Source organism: Esox lucius, chromosome 15 (assembly GCF_011004845.1).
Source record: "Esox lucius isolate fEsoLuc1 chromosome 15, fEsoLuc1.pri, whole genome shotgun sequence".
Lineage (NCBI taxonomy): Eukaryota > Metazoa > Chordata > Actinopteri > Esociformes > Esocidae > Esox > Esox lucius.
Genome location: NC_047583.1, coordinates 9,053,235 through 9,071,580, shown reverse-complemented (window position 1 = coordinate 9,071,580; position 18,346 = coordinate 9,053,235). Strand labels below are relative to the sequence as shown.

Here is an 18,346-nt window from a genome sequence, read left to right as displayed (position 1 = left end):
TTCTCTAATAAATTTGTTAACATTTCTAAAGATCTGTTTTTGCTTTGTTATTATGCAGATTGATGAGGATTTATTTTTTAATAAATTTTTTAAAATTAGACTTCAACGTAACAAAATGTGGAGAAAGTGAAGCAAGTCTGAATACTTTCCGAATTAGTGAATAGCGTTTATTTCTTTATTTGTGCGTTTTTACATTATTTATGTGATTCAGTGTTTTCCTTTCTTCTTGCAACTGTATGCCTTTTGCCAAATCATCGTGGAAAAATTAGCTTGCAGGCTCTCCACCTGCCACAAGGAGTCGCTGGATCAAGACTACCCTGTCATGCCATCTGTCTTTCAAAACGGCATGGTGCTGAGCCAATGTGTAGCTCCCTGCGCAGAACTCCCCGACACAGACAGCCAGCGAGACTATAGGATCAAGTAAGAATTTAATGGTTGGTTTTAAAACTGTCGTATCCGGTGTACGTGGTAAAATAACTTTGAAATGTCATATATTTTTTAAATGTTAATAAACACAGAAAGGAAAACAGCTTAGGATTTAAAACCTGAAGATTGTCAGAGTACAGTGTCAGGTCTAGGTTTGTTCTGAGACAGAGAGTGCTTTCTGTTATAGCCAGTACTGGTCAGTACTGTGTTGTCACTAGTGTCTGTGCTGGTCAGTACTGTGTTGTGACCAGTGTCTGTGCTGGACAGTACTGTGTTGTGGTCAGTGTCTGTGCTGGTCAGTACTGTGTCGTGGTCAATGTGTGTGCTGGTCAGTACTGTGTTGTCGCCACTGTCTGTGCAGGACAGTGGTGTGTTATGGCCAGTGTCTGTGCTGGTCAGTACCATGTTGTGGTCAATGTGTGTGCTGGTCAGTATTGTGTTGTCGCCAGTGTCTGTGCTGGTCAGTACTGTGTTGTGGTCAATGTGTGTGCTGGTCATTATTGTGTTGTCGCCAGTGTCTGTGCTGGTCATTACTGTGTTGTAGTCAATGTGTGTGGTGGTCAGTACTGTATTGTCACCAGTGGCTGTGCAGGTCAGTACTGTGTTGTTGCCAGTGTCTGTGATGGTCAGTACTGTGTTGTCACCAGTGTCTGTGCTGGTCAGTACTGTGTTGTCGCCAGTGTCTGTGCTGGTCAGTACTGTGTTGTGGCCAGTGTCTGAGCTGGTCAGTACTGTGTTGTGGCCAGTGTCTGTGCTGGTCAGTACTGTGTTGTCGCCAGTGTCTGAGCTGGTCAGTACTGTGTTGTGGCCAGTGTCTGTGCTGGTCAGTACTGTGTTGTCACCAGTGTCTGTGCTGGTCAGTACTGTGTTGTCACCAGTGTCTGTGCTGGTCAGTACTGTGTTGTGGCCAGTGTCTGTGCTGGTCAGTACTGTGTTGTGGCCAGTGTCTGTGCTGGTCAGTACTGTGTTGTCGCCAGTGTCTGTGCTGGTCAGTACTGTGTTGTGGCCAGTGTCTGAGCTGGCCTGCATCTGTATGAGTATGATTCAGTCTGCTATAAATATGTCTGCCCTTTCTGCCTGGCCAACCACACGGATTAGCAACTCTCTCGCAAACTTCACTGGGATCACCAGTCCTACACACAAGAACACAAACACACACACACAGATATGCAGAAACACACATACACATACAGATACTGTACTGTGAGAATTAGAAGGATGAAGTTGTGGAGGACTTGCCTTCAGCACACAAATGATTCAAATTCACCCCTATCTTTCTCTATCTGATTCACCTCTCTGATTCATCTCTGTCTGATTCATCTATCTTTCTCATTCAGTTATATTGCAGCGAAGTCATTATTCTTATATCCATCTTCTTCCCCACATCCTTCACACTGACACACACAAAAAAGACAACAGGAGAACAGGTGAGATTGGGTGAGCCAACCTGGTTTGGGTTATTAATTCCCCAAACCTTTCAAAAGACCAGTCCATCCACTCCCAGTCCCTCTAAATATCACCACAGTCCATCCAACTCCCTCTCTCCCTTCGGCCAATTTGACTCACACAGGGTTGTCATGTAACCATCCTGATAACCTTTGACCCCAGGGTGACTGGGAAAGAACCAGGTCAGAGGGAGGGAAAGAGACATACACAGCAGTATAAAAAGATATTACCGATGCCAGTAAAGAAAGGGGAATTCTGTCTACATCTATATCTGTCTGTCACTCAAATAAACGTTCAGTTTAAATAAAAAGGGCTTTATTGGCATGGGAAACCTATTTACATTTCCAATGTAAATGGAGAATATATAGTAATATATATAATGGAGAATATGTGATTATATATATAAAAAATAATCAATAAAAAACCTGAAGAAAAAAAGTTTGATGGTATTTCAAATTCTTTGTTGGTCTGATCTGAAGGAAATGTGTCTCTAATGTGGCTATACATTTGGCAGGAAGTTAGGAAGTGCAGCTCTGTTTCCACCTCATTTTGTGGACAGTGTGCAAGAAGCCTAACTGTCTGTGTTGAACGTTTTAAGCCCTATGAGGTTCTTTTGTTGGTTGATCACTTGGTAGAGGGCTTTGTTGGGGAAACTTTTAGATTTGCTTTCCTTCCTGGGTGCGAAATTGAACAGCTCTTTTACAGAATTGTTAAACTTAGTCGTTATAGTCCTTAGCACTGCATACATAACTGGGTGTTCTGTGTTGTAGTCTGAGAATTGTTTTGTGCAAAATGCTCAATCGGGGGTATATTAGAAAGTGGACCCCAAGCTGTAGAACCACAGAGAACAACGGGTTCTAGAACTCCCTCTCTGTCGCTTTCAGTTTTTATAAAATATTTTTGGCATGGGAAGCATGGTTTGTATTGCCAAAGTAAAGTCCCACTCTGTCTCCCTTTTTTCCCTTTCAGATAGGTATTGCATCATTGTTAAGATACTCTCTGAAAATAACTTACTGTTAAAATAGACATTTTTACACCAGTGCTTGGAGCAAGCTCATTGTACAGACATCACGGCAGACAGGAACACTGTGAGGTGTGTTAACCACGGTCACTGACATAAGCCAGCTGGGCAGGTAGAGTGGGATAACATTTTTTAGCTTGCTAATAGCATGTATTATTATACAGTTTGGTATTATCTATTTACTGACTAGACAGCTATGCATTTTTGTCACCAGCTCTGCTGGTGCACAGCTCAAAAAATCATAGCTGGTCCCTTTTTCAAACCTCCCTGTCCAGAATTGTCAAGGAGCTAGGCCAATTGTCTCAGAGATTCCCCCCGGTGAATGCCCTGCGCCTGGACCAGGAAGTCACAGCACGTTAGGGCACAGTGTGTAAAAAACCAGCTCCATTCATGCAATAAGCCAGAACCAATACATTACGTTAATGACCACTAGGTCGATTGCTGAGAAGAAATGTGTGCGGTGGGCGGCCCCCATTCCTTTTAGGTACATTTCATATATAGTCTGCATATAATTCACAGCATGGTCAAATTGGCAGCGTTCAGGCTCGGTCTGAAAGGATATTTGTCTTTGACTGTGTGTTTATGTCCTGGTCTCTCTCACTGTCTTTGACTGGGTGTTTATGTCCAGTTCTCTCTCACAGTCTTTGACTGTGTGTTTATGTCCTGGTCTCTCTCACGGTCTTTGACTGTGTGTTTATGTCCTGGTCTCTCTCACTGTCTTTGACTGTGTGTCTATGTCTTGGTCTCTCTCATGGTCTTTGTCTATGTGTTTATGTCCTGGTCTCTCTCACGGTCTTTGACTGTGTGTTTATGTCCTGGTCTCTCTCACGGTCTTTGACTGTGTGTTTATGTCCTGGTCTCTCTCACGGTCTTTGACTGTGTGTTTATGTCCTGGTCTGTCTCTCAGGCTTTGACTGTGTGTTTATGTCCTGGTCTCACTCACTGTATCTCTGGCACTTAATGTCTCACAGCAAGAGGTAAAATCAACCAGGTGGGCAGGATTGTTTGGTGCTTCAATGACAAGCCGCTTGCCCTCTATATACAAGTGGCAAATTGATAACCAGACAGGTGACCTCCAGTAGAGGATTATATTATCTGGGGCAATTGTCATCAACATGCACCTGATGCACCTGGATTTTAGGGATGGGTATAATATAGTGTTGTGTAGTGTTGTTTAATGTTGGGTAATGTTGTATAGTGTTGGGTAGTGTTGAATAATTATGAGTACTGCTCTATTGTGTTGGGTAGTGTTGTATAGTCTTAGGTAGTATAGTATAGTTTTGCGTAGTGTTGTATAGTGTTGTATAGTCTTGGGTAGTGTTGTCTAGTGTTGTATAGTGTTGGGTAGTGTTTTGGGTAGTTTTGGGTACTCGCATGCCAACAAAATCAGTTCCTCCTCCATTTTGTTCACGTAATTCTTTGAACGACCCACAGTAAGCCGGTGGTATTTAAGGAGGTCAGCAAATTCAAGAGGCAAAGTTTAAATCATTTGAACTTTAAGTGCAGCAACTGGACGGTATTTTCAGGAAGTGCAAGCCACTTTGCAGGGCACAGCCATTTAGGAAAACTCGTTCTTCATTTAAATAAATGGGTTTCTCCAGCGCCACACTAGCTATCTAAAAGACCAGGAAGGAATTGAATAGAGTGACAGGAGTGTGTGGACGTGGTGGGCATGTTTCAGGAGATGCTGGCAGCAGAACTAAGGATTGAGTTGGACTAGGTGAAAACGGTAGGAAACCTCAGGCTATTCATCAGTGCATGGGTCAGTGCAAGAGACTGGTAGTGTTCTGGCACGGCACATTTGGCCATGGCGCCTGAACAATGGCGTTTTCACGGCAGTGTGAGGTCCTGACCAAATAAGGATTTTTTTCAAAAGAAAATAACCTCACTTTCTGTCTGTCCCTCTGTCTGTCTTCTGGCCCCTCCGTCGGTCTCCTCCAGGTAACAGTGTTTTTCCGTTGCGTTCCTCACATGTATCACGAAGCAGCCCTCCAGAGGACAGCTGACACACCTCCCTGCACCTCAAAGCCGGTGGGAGGTGACCATTCACTGTCCACCGACGTAAACACACGTGCATGCGCGTTGCTCTGGGAAAGTTACTGAGCGTGTGTCCCGGGAAATGCCAGTGGAAAAAGGCCTGAAAAGCAGGTGTCATCATCCTCCCTCCAGCGTCTCCATACTTCACACTGGTATTTATATGTAAATACATGTGATCGGTGGCCACACTCAAGTTTCAATGAAAATACTGGGCTGGGGTGTGATACACAGCAATCAACACCCAGTACATCACACACCCCCCCCCCACACACACACACACACACACACAGAGAGCAATACACACACACATAAATACACACACAGCTATACACACACACACACTCAGCTATACACACACACTCTGCTATACACACACGCCCTCACATTCAACTATACACACACACGCACACCCACCCACACGCACACACACACACACACACACACACCCCTTTTAAACTCCATTCCATGGCCAAGGAAAGGCCAAGGGAAAGTATGACACACACATACACACACACCCTAAACCTCCTAATACACACCCTGATGCGTACCTCTCTATGGAAGGGTCAGGGGAAAGTGTGACGGAGCGTAGCACAGCTGGCTGGCTGATTGAATTAAGACTGGCATGTCTTATCACCGGGACACAGTAGAAATAGACCTCAAGTGGCAACCGGACACCAGGGAGAGGTAACCAGGAGGCCAGGGGAGTATTTATAGGGGGACCGAAGGGTTGGTCATGGGACAGGACCAGCAGACACCAGGGAGAGGCAACCAGGAGGCCAGAAATGTGGAGGGAGGGAGGGACCATGTCTTGGCCAGGTATGCTAGATGTTAATAGAGTTGTTGTCATCATTACACTGACAGTTATAGGTTGTCGTCAACACTGGCTTGTGGTCCAGTAAGCTCTGTGGTCAGAGATACAGAGTCACAAGAACATTCCTGTTTGGCAGTAGTTAGTTTCCTAGTTAGTTTCCACTGATTGCAATTGCCTTGTAGGACTCAGTAGGATCGAGGGAAAAAGGGAAGAAGTCAAGTGTACTTTGGGAAATAAAAATTGAGTCAAAAGAAGTGTGCGGACACCTGAGGAACCAAACCTGCAGTACGATCTGACAGGGTTTCTCTCCAAACATTCAAGCACATAGAAAAACAAGATAGGTTTTATGAAACTGGCAGGCCGTCCCAACTAGGCCAAACAGTCCCCACAAAACTCCTGCTAAATGACACTGTGATAGGATGAAGAAGATGATATATGCTGCATGCCCCTCTATTTTTCCATCTCGTCTCTCTCGCTCTCACTCTCTCTCTCTCTCTCGTCTTCAAAGCACAGGTAGGGAGAGAATACATCCATACAAAAAGATCAAGAAAGAGGCACATAAGGAGTGTGAGAGAGAGAAAAATAGAGAGAAATAAAATAAGCACAGTTTTTGTCAGAGTTGGAACAGAGGGTTCTACTCTCCAACAGAGCCAATTCATCTCTCCCTGTGACACTGTCTAACTCTCAGGGCTTTCTTTATCCCTCTGTCCACAGAGAGAGAAAAAGTGAACAAGACAGTGAGCGTGACAAAGAGAGAGCAGGAGTAAGAGACCTAGAGAACAAGAGAAAGAGAGAGAGGAAGTTGACAGAAGGATGGAAAAGGAGAGGAGAGATATGTAAGGGAAAAAAGGGAAGGGGAAGAGACAAGTAGAGAAACAGGTGGAAGAGAAATGGGGCTAAAGAGACAGGAAGAGAGAAAGACCGATAGGAAGGGAAAAAGATAAAGACGGAAAGAGAGAGAGAGAGAGAGGAAGAAAGAGAGGTAGGATGACAGCAATAGGAAGATATGAAGATAGAGAGAGAGGTTAAGGTAGGAGGATTAGAGATGAGAAGAGAGAGAGAGAGATACAGATGACAAGACGGAAATGGGGGAGAGAGGAGTAGAGATAGGAAGAGAGAGATTGATAGAGATAGGAAGAGAGATTGATAGAGATAGGAAAAGAGATAGAGATGAGAAGACAGAATGGGGAGTGAGGGATAGAAATAGGATGAGAGAGTGCTAGAGATAGAAAGAGAGATTGATAGAGATAGGAAGAGAGAGTGATAAGCGATTGCAAGATAGAGTGATAGAGATAGGAAGACAAAGATTGCTAGATGGGAAGAGAGAGTGATGAAGATAGGAAGATAGAGATTGATAAATTTGAAGATAGATTGATAAAGACAGGAAGATAGAGATTGATAGATTTGAAGATAGAGTGATAAAGACAGGAAGATAGAGATTGATAGATGGGAAGAGAGAGAAAGAGGAGCACTAGCTGTATTTGTAGGAGCTGTATTAGCTTCCCTAGCTGCCAGTTTGGCCCTCCCTCTGACCTCTGACCTGTGTTACCTGTATAAATAGCATGCTCTCCTGTAGCGCTGGGGAAGCGCTGAGGGCTAAACGTGTCCCGGCTAATGAAGCTTTCAGCGTGGGGCTGCTCTGACAGCTGGCAGGGGAGGGCCTGGAACTACACGCCATGAAATAAGGGGAAAAATTGATTAGCAATTTTTCATTTACACAGCTAAACAAAAGCTGCTCTGCATATCAGGGTCTGCTAGGTTAAGTGTTGGTGGAGGGGGGGTTGGAGGGGGGGTTAAAACAAAAAACTGCCTGCCAATGTGAACTAAAGCCAAAATATGCAAGTTAATGCGACAATCTGTTTTGGTGAGAAAACAAGAGATTTGAAGAGAGAAAGAGAGAAAGAGAGAGAGATAGATTGAAAGAGAGGTGAAGAGTTGGGTTATTTGGAAAGAGGGAGAGAGGGTAAACGAGAGGCACAAGGATAGAGAGAATACCGCAGTGGACCAGGGCATAAGGTCGGGTGTAGAGAGGAGAGGTGTGTGTGTGTGTGTGCGTGTGTGTGTGTGTGTGTGTGCAAGAGTTCATGCTAGTGGCCCAATTCTGAAAATTAAAGTTGGAACAAAAAACACGCCATGAGGCCATTCTGCAACAAAAGAATGGCGGGAGAAAAAAGCCCACTCACACACCATCACTTTCAAGTTATTAAAGCCACTCAGTATCGTCACCAATAAAGGGTTTTGCCAACGCGGCGCCAGAGACTAATGTGAACCTGGGTACAGGCCGGCCCAGGCCCTTATTGTGGGAAGTGTTTATTGAAGGGCTTTTTTGGCAGAAGTCAGAGAGGCCTGATGATATCAACAACGACCAGTGCAGCCTGCCAGACAGCCTGTATGGGCACTCGGCCTCACGACCAATCACCCAGGGGCTTCCTCTGTCATGCACAAGCATGGAACGTGCCCGGTGGCGCGCACGTGCCCACAGACAACTTAAGGGTTCGCACGATCTCATCCCGTGGAGTCCTGTAGGCCTCGGACTCAAAGAGCCGCAGAACTCTCTCGTTGTCAGAGATTAGAGGGAGCATCCCAAGACTGGCAGCTGGGGAATAAGAAGAAGAAGAAAAAAAACTTCTAACCAAAAGACTGTACACTCCAAATTTAATTTTCTGCAAGATTACACACAATAATTACTAGCTTTATAAAACCCATAACTAATGGCTTCCAATGAGATGATCTATTAGCTATCGATTGGCTAACAATTTAAGATGGGTGTTACACTCTCTCTCTACAGAGTGCTTTACGAGAAGGAGAAGACAGGAGCAGCGCCAGGAGACCAGAGAAGAGAAAACAACTGAGTGAAGGAACAGAAGGATGTAGAGAGCAGGGCAATTATTTTTAGGCTCTTGGTAAATGCTATACTAGAATTATCCTTCACTGATATTACAGTTCAGCTAATGGGTGGCAACAGACAAGTACTTCCTGAATAGGCGTGTCATAACAAGTCGTGTCACAACAAACACTTAACCTACAGTGTTGCCAGACAAACCAAAGTAATTACACGACAAACACGACGACAAACATAAACACGGCACAGAAGCACATTAGTAGTGTCAACACATGGAACGGGGCTGGTTTTAAGGCTGGCTATCTAACCACACCCCGTGGTCATAATCCTACACTTGACGGCTCGTTAAAAGCGTACTTGGAACTAAGAACTAAAGGTGGTCGCCTCGGAGGAGACCGGAGGGGGGAGAAAACTACAATCTCCCTGAAACGTGGCTTAATCCAGAGCACCACTAATCCACAGGATTAAGCTTCTAAATACTTCTATTCAAGCCAATTAATTCATGCAGATCTGGACGTCTCTGTTCATGTCATTAAGACGATAGGCGACTTCATAGGGGAGAAATCTAACGTGGATCTACCCCGCCACATTAATGCACAGGGTCCTCTCACGACCACGCAGTCAGATCCCGTCGCACACACACACACACACACACACACTCTCCACCATGAACCGGAATACATTGAGACGGGGGAAGGAAAGTGAGAGGAGGAGGGAACCTAAAGTTGATGGATACATTATGGCAGTGGAATACTAATGATTGGATCAGCCCAGGACTAAGTCTACAGGATTTCACTTGGCTTTTGCTGGCAGAAGCAAAGCCAGGATTAGAATTAAATACAGGCTTAGAGAGAACAGAGAGATGGACTGGACAAACGCACGACTTGAAACAATCAGGGAAAGATCCTAAATAGTTACTTTCACTAATACTCATGGAAAAGAGTGAGCGACTTCACATGTCCATCCCAGACATCAACGACAGAGGAAGACAGGTCACAGGCCCATGGCCACCAGGGGTTAACTAAGCTACAGAATGTCGGAAAACCACTTACTGTTTTACTTGAAACCAACATGTTTTTCGGGGTTAACAACATTATTTAATTGTACCTTGCTGTAAACTATTTTGCTAAAGCACTACAAATATCCAAATGTGAAATGAAGAAAATAAAGAATATCTTGGCTCTATTATTGCAATATCTTCGCTCTATTATTGTAATGCTGCAGATGGAGGCAGGCACAAGTGGAACAGAGGACTTTAATAAAATAAATAAAACCTAACAGAACCTGGGAACAGAACAACATACAAAGGAGCAACATTCAACCTAAAGGAGACATGAGGGAAGAAGGAACTTAAATAGGGATGATGATCAGGAAGAAGGACATTGATGACATTGGGTGGGTGTCCGTGCTCCAAATGAGGAAGATAGGGTGTTGGATCTCACTGGCATGGAAGGACGTGACAATTATGAATGTTTAGCTAAATAGTTGCCAATAGCCAGCTGGTCGGTGCCATAAACTGTAAAACCTAATGAGTTCAGAATACTCAAAACATTTGTGGAAACTGATAACATCAAAACATTTAAGTCAACTAACTTAATTTTGTTAAGTAAGTAATTACTTAAAAATGTAAATTGATTGGAACTTAATAGTTAAGATTTTTTACATTTTTATTTTAAGTTCATTGTACATAAAAATACAGAAGAAAATGATTTCCAACATGCATTGCCATTTCAAGTGAACTCTAGAGTTACCACCCATGACTGTATTTGTTAATGACAGAGACATGGTTATTGAACACATTTATTCTCTCTAAGTTCACTTTATTGACTGTTATGAAATAGTCAGCTGTGAATACCTAATATACGCCATAAATTCTTTGTTTGAATTGCAATCCACCTAGCTCGTGGGCTATTCATTTCAAATGTCATCAAAATACACTGTGTTGTATTTTGACAAGTTGCCAGAAAGCCCTAGTTAAAGAAACCTTCATGAAATCCACAGGTTTCCTAAAATGAAGTAACTGCTACTGCTGAAGTTTCTGGAAAAAATTTGTTCTATACTTAACCAGAATTTTGCAATGCTTCCCACAAGGCACTGGCTTGCAAAAGAATGCAACATTCCTATTGACATCCAGCATGTGTTGACAGTAATATTTTTTATAGAATTGTTACAATAGTTTCAGTAGTGGGTGCAAAATATAGGTTTTACTAAATGATTGGATTACTTTGGACAAATGTATGTGTTTGATGTTTGTGTAGCTAAGATGAATCAATCATTCAATGTCCATGCAATAAAAAGGATAATAAAACCATTCCAAGATATCAACCTGAAGCAGAGCATGCTGGGAACATTTTAATTTTAAACTTATAAAAAATTTGAAAAAGTCAGTATAACATAAACATTTTGAGTAATTGGGAACATTTCTCTGAATTTGAGTTCCCCTTAGTAGAAACATTTGAGTAAGCAATACATTAGGGTTTACAGTGTAGGTAAAGCAAGCAGGATAGCTTTTGCGTGAGTTAGTGTCAGTAGCAAGTGCCAGTTTCAATAAAACTTTTGACTGTACATTATAGCTAGGAAATATTTCAACTTTAACCAAATGTATAACACAGGCAAAAGTAAACCTGACAAAATGACTAAGGAATAGTAAAAGCAGCACCCAGTCTTGGTCACACAAGGCTCTGTAAAGACTTTTACATTTATTTTTAAATAGAAAAATGCTCTAAAGCATGAGTATATATGAGAAAAGGTTTTGATTTATACTACTATTGATGTTACTATTGATGTTTTCAGTGCATTTCTAGCATTAACGTTCATAGCTAGATTACGAATTGCTATTTCAAAAAAGATCTGAAGTAGATTGTTTATTTGGTATTTAAATGGTTTTGTGCTGGTTTATCTCTGTTAATTGCTGGTTTATCACTGGCTAGCGAAGATATCACATTACTAAACTAGGCTATAGTCAGAGTCAAGCTAGCGAATGGCAGTGAGGAGGATCTGTTGGCTCCGTTATCACAATAACCTACATACCACATTAGGCTACCTGTTACTAGTAATCATTTTCTTTCTTTAAGGAAAAAAGTGTAATATAGTCAATTCATTATTTGGGTTTTATGGTTTAATCGGCTGGTAAATTTTTTTTGCTGAATTACATTTCTCTATCAACATTTAGATCCAGTGGATTAGCAAGAAACCACATTCATCATCACACACAAACAAAAATGTAACATTCAAGATTTATCTTCATATCTTAACTGTCAAAAAAGTCACCAGAAATGACAATCTGACAGATCTAACCCAGAATCTCACAGGAAACATTGGGTTGCACACTGGACAATGTGCATATTCACCACTTTGGCTTTGTCACTTTAAAAACAGTTCATCAAGTTGCTTAATTGCATGCACATTTCAAGTCAGGCATCCATTTGGTAAGAGGTCGAATGCATTGTCATATGAACACATTACATTTTAAACCATGTAACATGGCACTAAAAAGAAAGACTTTCAATATGAGCTTATCTTTTCTTTGTCCTTTGTGGGTGGGAGTGAGACAGTTGCCAGGTAGGCAACCTGTCTTCCTCCGTTGGCAATATACAGTCACATTATACTGGCCTGCTGCAATAGGAAGGACTCAACAGCATCCGCCTCCCACTCCCATTGATTTCAAAGATAAAAGTAGATATACAGAATTAAAATAACCCAGTTAGAAATGGATTTGCATCAAAAGTCCCACACAAAGTTACTATTCACTCTCATATTTCTGGTTATTCAATTTAAAACATCACAATTACAAAGATTGTACAATTGTCCGAAGTCATGCGCTAAAAATACATTTCATTTATTCAAATGCATAAAGCTAAACAAGTCAAAATTGTATGCTCTCATTCGAACAGTGGAATGTTCCATCTTAGATTTAAGTCCCTCTGGCTAGCCAGAAAATACATTTTGAAATCTCTGCCTCAGACAGTTCCCTGATCACGGGACCCTGGGCTACAGCCCTTTCTGAATGTTCCCAAATTTAAATTATTGTTACAGCATAGTATTATTGTAGGACACAGTTTTATAATATGTTTTAATAGCTTTAATAGCCAGATTTAATAGCTTTTAGTAAAGGCTCACAAGACTTGTCTGGGTACTCATAACAATCAAAATTTTATTATTTTTTTATTTATTTTTTTGAAAGGAAGGCTTATGAAACCTGTACTTTTCTCTCCCTTTCCCTTTCTCTCTTTGTCAGTACTCTTTCAAAGTATAATGGATGTGACTGTTAGGAACGTGCAATAACATTATCATTGATTCACTGAAACAATTTCTATTAATTTAGTTAAAAAATATATATTGATGCACACCATTCTGTTGCTGCATTCTCTTGAAAACGAAATGCATAATCTCTCCTAAATGCATTTATTGAGGAAATGTGATGAGTTGCACCCGACAGCCTCAACTCAAAAATGAAAAAGCCCACACATAAACGTTATTTGTGATTATTAGCGTTGCACGGAAACAGGACAAAGTAAGTCGGGACAGTTGTACAGTTGGCGGCTAAGATGCACAACGTCCCTCTGGCCATGTTATCCATTACATTTTCAAATAAATAACATTTCCAGGGCCCCTTATTTGATTAATTAAACAAAACAAATTGTAGCCTAAACACTACTGGGCAAGGGCCCCAGACTTTTGGTGTAAATATATATTTAATGTTTCAATTTAAAACCCAGTGGTCTCAGGCCCACTGCTATATGTGGAAGTAGACTACTAATACTAAACAGAATACACTGATGTGCAAATCATTTATCCATATATTTAATTGGAAATTGTACAAAGACAACATATCAAATGTTGAAACAGAGAAATGCTATCGTTTTTGGAAAAATACATAGCCATTTTGAATTTGATGCAGGCAAAATGTTACAAAACAGTTGGGACAGGGGCATGTTTTTCCACTGTGTTGCATCACCTCTTCTCTTAACAATACTCTGTAAGATTTTGGGAACTGAGGAGACCAATTGCTGTAGTCTCGAAAGTGAAATGTTTTCCCATTTTTGATTGATATAGAATTTCAGCTGCTCAACAGTTCTGGGTCTCCTTGATCGTATTTTTCATTTCACAATGCGCCTAATGTTTTCAATGGGTGACGGGTCTGGACAGCAGGCAGGCCAGTTTAGTACCTGGACTATTTTACTACGGGGCCCTGCTGTTGTAATACGTGCAGAATGTGGTTTGGCATTTTTTGCTGAAATTAGCAAGTCTGAATTTGAATCTTGTTTATATATGGTTTCTTCTTTGCATGGTAGAGTTTTACTTGCATTTGTGAATGCAACATTGTACTGTGGTCACAGACAGTGGTTTTCAGAAGTGTTCCTGAGCTCAGGCTGTGATTTCCATCAGATAATTGTGTCTGTTTTTAACACATTGTTGCACTATTTGACTGCACAGTCTTTCACAGAGTGGTGAACCCCTCCTAATCTTTACTTCTGAAAGACTCATCCTCTTTGTGATGCTCTTTTTATACCCAATCATATTATGGACCTGTTGCCAGCCTAACTAGTTTTCAGATGTTCCACCAGGTTTTGTTTTAGAGTTACACAACTTTTCCAGTCTTTTGCTGCATATTTTTTCTCTGTTTCAAAATTGTATATGTTGTCTTTGTAGTATTTTCTATTGAATTCTAAATTATTTGCAAATCACTGCATTCTGTTTTTCTTTACATTTTACACAGCGTCCCATCTTTTTTGGAAACAGGGTAGTACTATATTTTACTGCATATTTCTTGTTATATTTTTACACTGAAGCCATGTCAAAAATTTAAGATTTTGGAGTTGACTTCAGATTTTAGGTATACCCACGACAGTTAACACGACAGAGCTTCGCATTGTTCTGAGAAAAAGTTTCTCTCCACTGGTCTCATTAAGTGGTGATGCCAGTAGTAAGCACAGCTAACTAGGCTATCCAAATTATTTTAATTCCACATCCAATCCAGGGAGATTCAAATGGTATTTTATGGTATTGTATTGTATGGAAGTCCATCATTAAAAAAAATGTGGAGACCCCAAGAGCCGTTTATGGCTCTTAGCTAACATTAGCCAGAACAAGCCGACTAGTACTGCTCTGCTTAGGGAGGCCTCTTCATGATGATGACAATAGTGCATTGTGGGTAGGACCCATGATCATCGCAGTTTTGAAACAACAAAAATATCTTTTTGCCACAATGCAATTGTGGCAAATTTGCAAATGTAAACTGACTGCACATAACTTATTAACATTTCTGTATAACAATGGCTTGCATTTAGCTTGTGATTTATTTTTACAGTTAGAGGTTGTAACATTTGTAGTTACAGTTACAGGAGGACTTACAGGAGGTAAAAAAAACTGAAACAACACAAAAACAGAAACAATAATAGTGGCATGAAAATCAAACAATAACTGGCAACAAACACTAGGGAACGAGGAAATTAAATAGGGACAGAGATGAGTGGCACAGGTGGGGGAAAGAGACAAAAAGGTGTCTGTGCTCCTAGAGAAGGAGGGCGTTGGATTCCACTAGCACAGCAGGCCGGCTGTGACAGGACGTGACATAGGCATTATACTCTTCACCCAGACATTGGAATATGTTACTACAGTGCTCAGAATATCTTACGCTTGGTTTCAACAATTAATTGAATCATAAGCAACCACGTTACAGAACAATAGCAAGCAAGGAATAAAGACAAAATTAACCCCCAGAACATATTCCTCTGCGAGGCAGTATTAGCTCTCTTAATCTCTTCCTGTTCCGAGACTTTAAAACACCCCTCTTTGTGTTCTTCTGTTCTTGTCCGTCAATAGTGTCCATCTTTACAAATGAAAACTCAATTTGAGGACTGTGTTAAGACTGGCTACCAAAAATGGTATTGTTCATTTGAGTAGTGTCATTTATGAGTTATAAGACATTTGAAGGACGTGTTTCTTTGACAGGTGACCAGAAAAGTATGAGTGACAAAGAACTTCTAAGACTACAACTCTCTAGACTACTGAAATCGTTTTGGAGTCTTGGCTCGAAGAAAACTTTACAAAGATTGTTGGTTCGTCCAGAAGGTGCATTCTTATAACTCACTTCCTGCATGACATGATGTCACTGCCTACATCACAGAGAGGTCTGCAGCTGCCGAAGGGCTGTGGGTCTCTGATTACCAGTGTGTGTGTGTTTGTGTATGCGTGTCTGTGCATTTTGTATGTGTTTGTGTGTCACTGGACAGCCAGCAGCCCCTCCCTCTCTTTGCAAGGGTATTAATAGAGACACACATCATACAGAAAGGCCTCGGGCTGGAACCTACCCGTAGGCACTGATCTGGGATCCGCTGGCCCTCTTCAAGTCAGAATTTAAACCAGTAGAAAGGGGAAACCAAAACTGACCTAAGCAACATCATTCACTGGGAGCAGCCTCGTCCCAGCACACTAAAAAAACTCAGAGGATGCATCTAAACAAATTCTCTCACAGCATTAGAACGGCAGTACATTTGGTCAACTTGAGGTTTAGGACGCCATGTTGATGCCTCCAAGCATTCCATTCATCCATTAATAATGATTCTTAGTCCTGTCACTGTAGATCTAGCTGTTCCTCTGTACCATTTCAGTTAGGATGTTCAGCATTAAAAACACATTGATGAATTCTAACAGAAAGTGTAGTTTCTTCAAGAATACCCCCTCAGCCCCAGGTCTTGCCTTGGGCTCAAGCATGCTAGTAACCAAGCTCTCACAGTCTTTCTGGCCCGGCTAGCTGCGACTGGGCCAAAGATGTGGCCAATGACCGCTGACTTTTTAAATTATTGAGTGAGTGACCTCAATAGGCTGGTGAAAAAGCCCCACATCACATCGCTCCAGAGAATCTGCAAATATTCTAAATATACACAACACAAACTGGCAGACCAAGGCAGACAACAGTCAGGAAACAAATGTAGCATTTATTAAGTTTGAGTGGGTAAACTGTGTTCCTATAGAATGTTCTCTAGATACCGCGTCCTAGAACATTATTATTTGTATTTTGGAATTTAGGAATATGACAAGGGATTCACATGTGTGACATAATGTAAGAATAACACCCACACCGGCTTCAATAAGCGCCGATTAGAGTATGATTTGACATGAACGCAATATAAGCGGGTCATTTAATTGTCCAATTCCAAGACAAGCTCCCAATCACAAACCACATTTGAAAACTACCCAAACTAACCGAAAGAGAAGGCTGAAACTGCTTACACGGTGAACTGTACACAGAGGAATATAACTGTATGCTTTCATCTCCCTCACACGCACTCACACAGCCTTGGCAGCTCCTCATGAACCATACGGCGTTTTGTATTCTCCATAATCCCCTGTCAAGAGCATTTAAGCAGGGAAACAATAGCAGTACATCCAACAGCAAGCCCCTTCACTCCCGGCTTGGCAGGTCAGAGGAGGAGCAGCAGGTTTCCCCCCACCCCCCCCCCACGCGCACGCATGCACTCACGCAAGCATACACACGCGCACACACACGCACACACACACGCACGCGCGCTCGCCATGATGAGGTGCGTGTTACTCACACAGTCTTCCTGGCTTTCTTGAAAGAGTTGTGGTGCAGTTTTCAAGGACACTCATCTGCCGTTTCTACCTCTCTCTCTCTCTCTCTCTCTCTCTCTCACTCTCTCTCTCTCTCTCTCTCTCCCTCGTCACTCCTATCCGTCGCTGCAGCCACAACAAACGTGAATGTGACGTTCTCTCCCTCTCGTTCCTTCCTCTCTGCGTCTGCTGCCTCTGGATCAGTGGCTGAGCGTATCTCTGTACTGCCAAACGGGACCTCTCTCTTGGCGAGTGTGGCTTATGAGAGCAAGGGAGCGAATGAAGGAGGAAGAGGGAGGGGGAAAGAGAGAGAAAAGGGAGTGTTGGATGAAGTGACCGGCTCTTTCCCCTGCCAGTGTACACACACACACACACACGCATGCACGCTGTACAGCACAGGCTCCTATTGCAAGTCTGCAGAAAACAGCCCGCTTTACTGAAAAGCAGCAGCATCACATTTCAGGGAAGAGAGGGGGAGAGAGGACAGGACCGGAGAGGGAGTCTCAGCCTGCTCAGCGCTCCTCTGTCCCCAACGCCCGGCTGTCTCACGTGAAAAATGCCCCCACCCCTCCCCCCCCCGAAATGAGAAAAGACCTTCGATAAACAAAGAATCAGACAAATGTCTATTTACGGGTGTGGGTGGGGGGGGGGGGGTGGGTGGTTGGGGCTGGTGTTTTCTGCCTACGTTGGCTGCTGCTGCCGCTTTTTCTGCTTCTTTCACACATCAGCAGTGCATGTGCAACAACCGTGTTTCCCTGTTGGCTAATACACGCAGGGGAAGGGAGAGCCGAGGGGAGCAGAGGGGAGGAGGGGGGAGGAGAGCGGAGGGGAGCAGAGGGGAGCAGAGGAGTGGAGAGGCGATGAGGAGAAGAAAGGAGAGGACGGTATTAATATAGTCTAGACCGCCTGCTCTACCCTTGAAGTATCCCCTCACGTACATTTCACCAGTAAGCCACTGGTCTCATGAGTCCTTTCAAGTACAGGCCAAGTACCTCCAGGGGATCTAAAACCCCTGCTTGGTAACCACTGGTGTACACTAGACTAAGGTGACCACAATTTCAAACCCCCAAACCGGAACCCGTGTGTAACCACACGTAAACGCACGCGCGCATGCAGGCACTTATGCACGCATGTTGGTCACCATGCATGCTTGTGGTTGGTGGATCGGGGGGGGGGAGGCGCTTTC

At 42.6% G+C, this 18,346-nt stretch overlaps 1 protein-coding gene across 1 annotated transcript in view; it reads right to left on the bottom strand.

Annotated features, from left to right (window-relative positions):
• esrrga (estrogen-related receptor gamma a) overlaps nt 1–17,212 on the bottom strand; it is a 176,189-nt gene extending 158,977 nt beyond the window's left edge. Inside the window, exon 1 of the mRNA XM_029125355.2 lies at nt 17,145–17,212. The gene's annotated coding sequence lies outside the window, so the exon portion shown is untranslated. The remainder of the gene's footprint in view (nt 1–17,144) is intronic.
• Nucleotides 17,213–18,346: the final 1,134 nt, after the last annotated feature.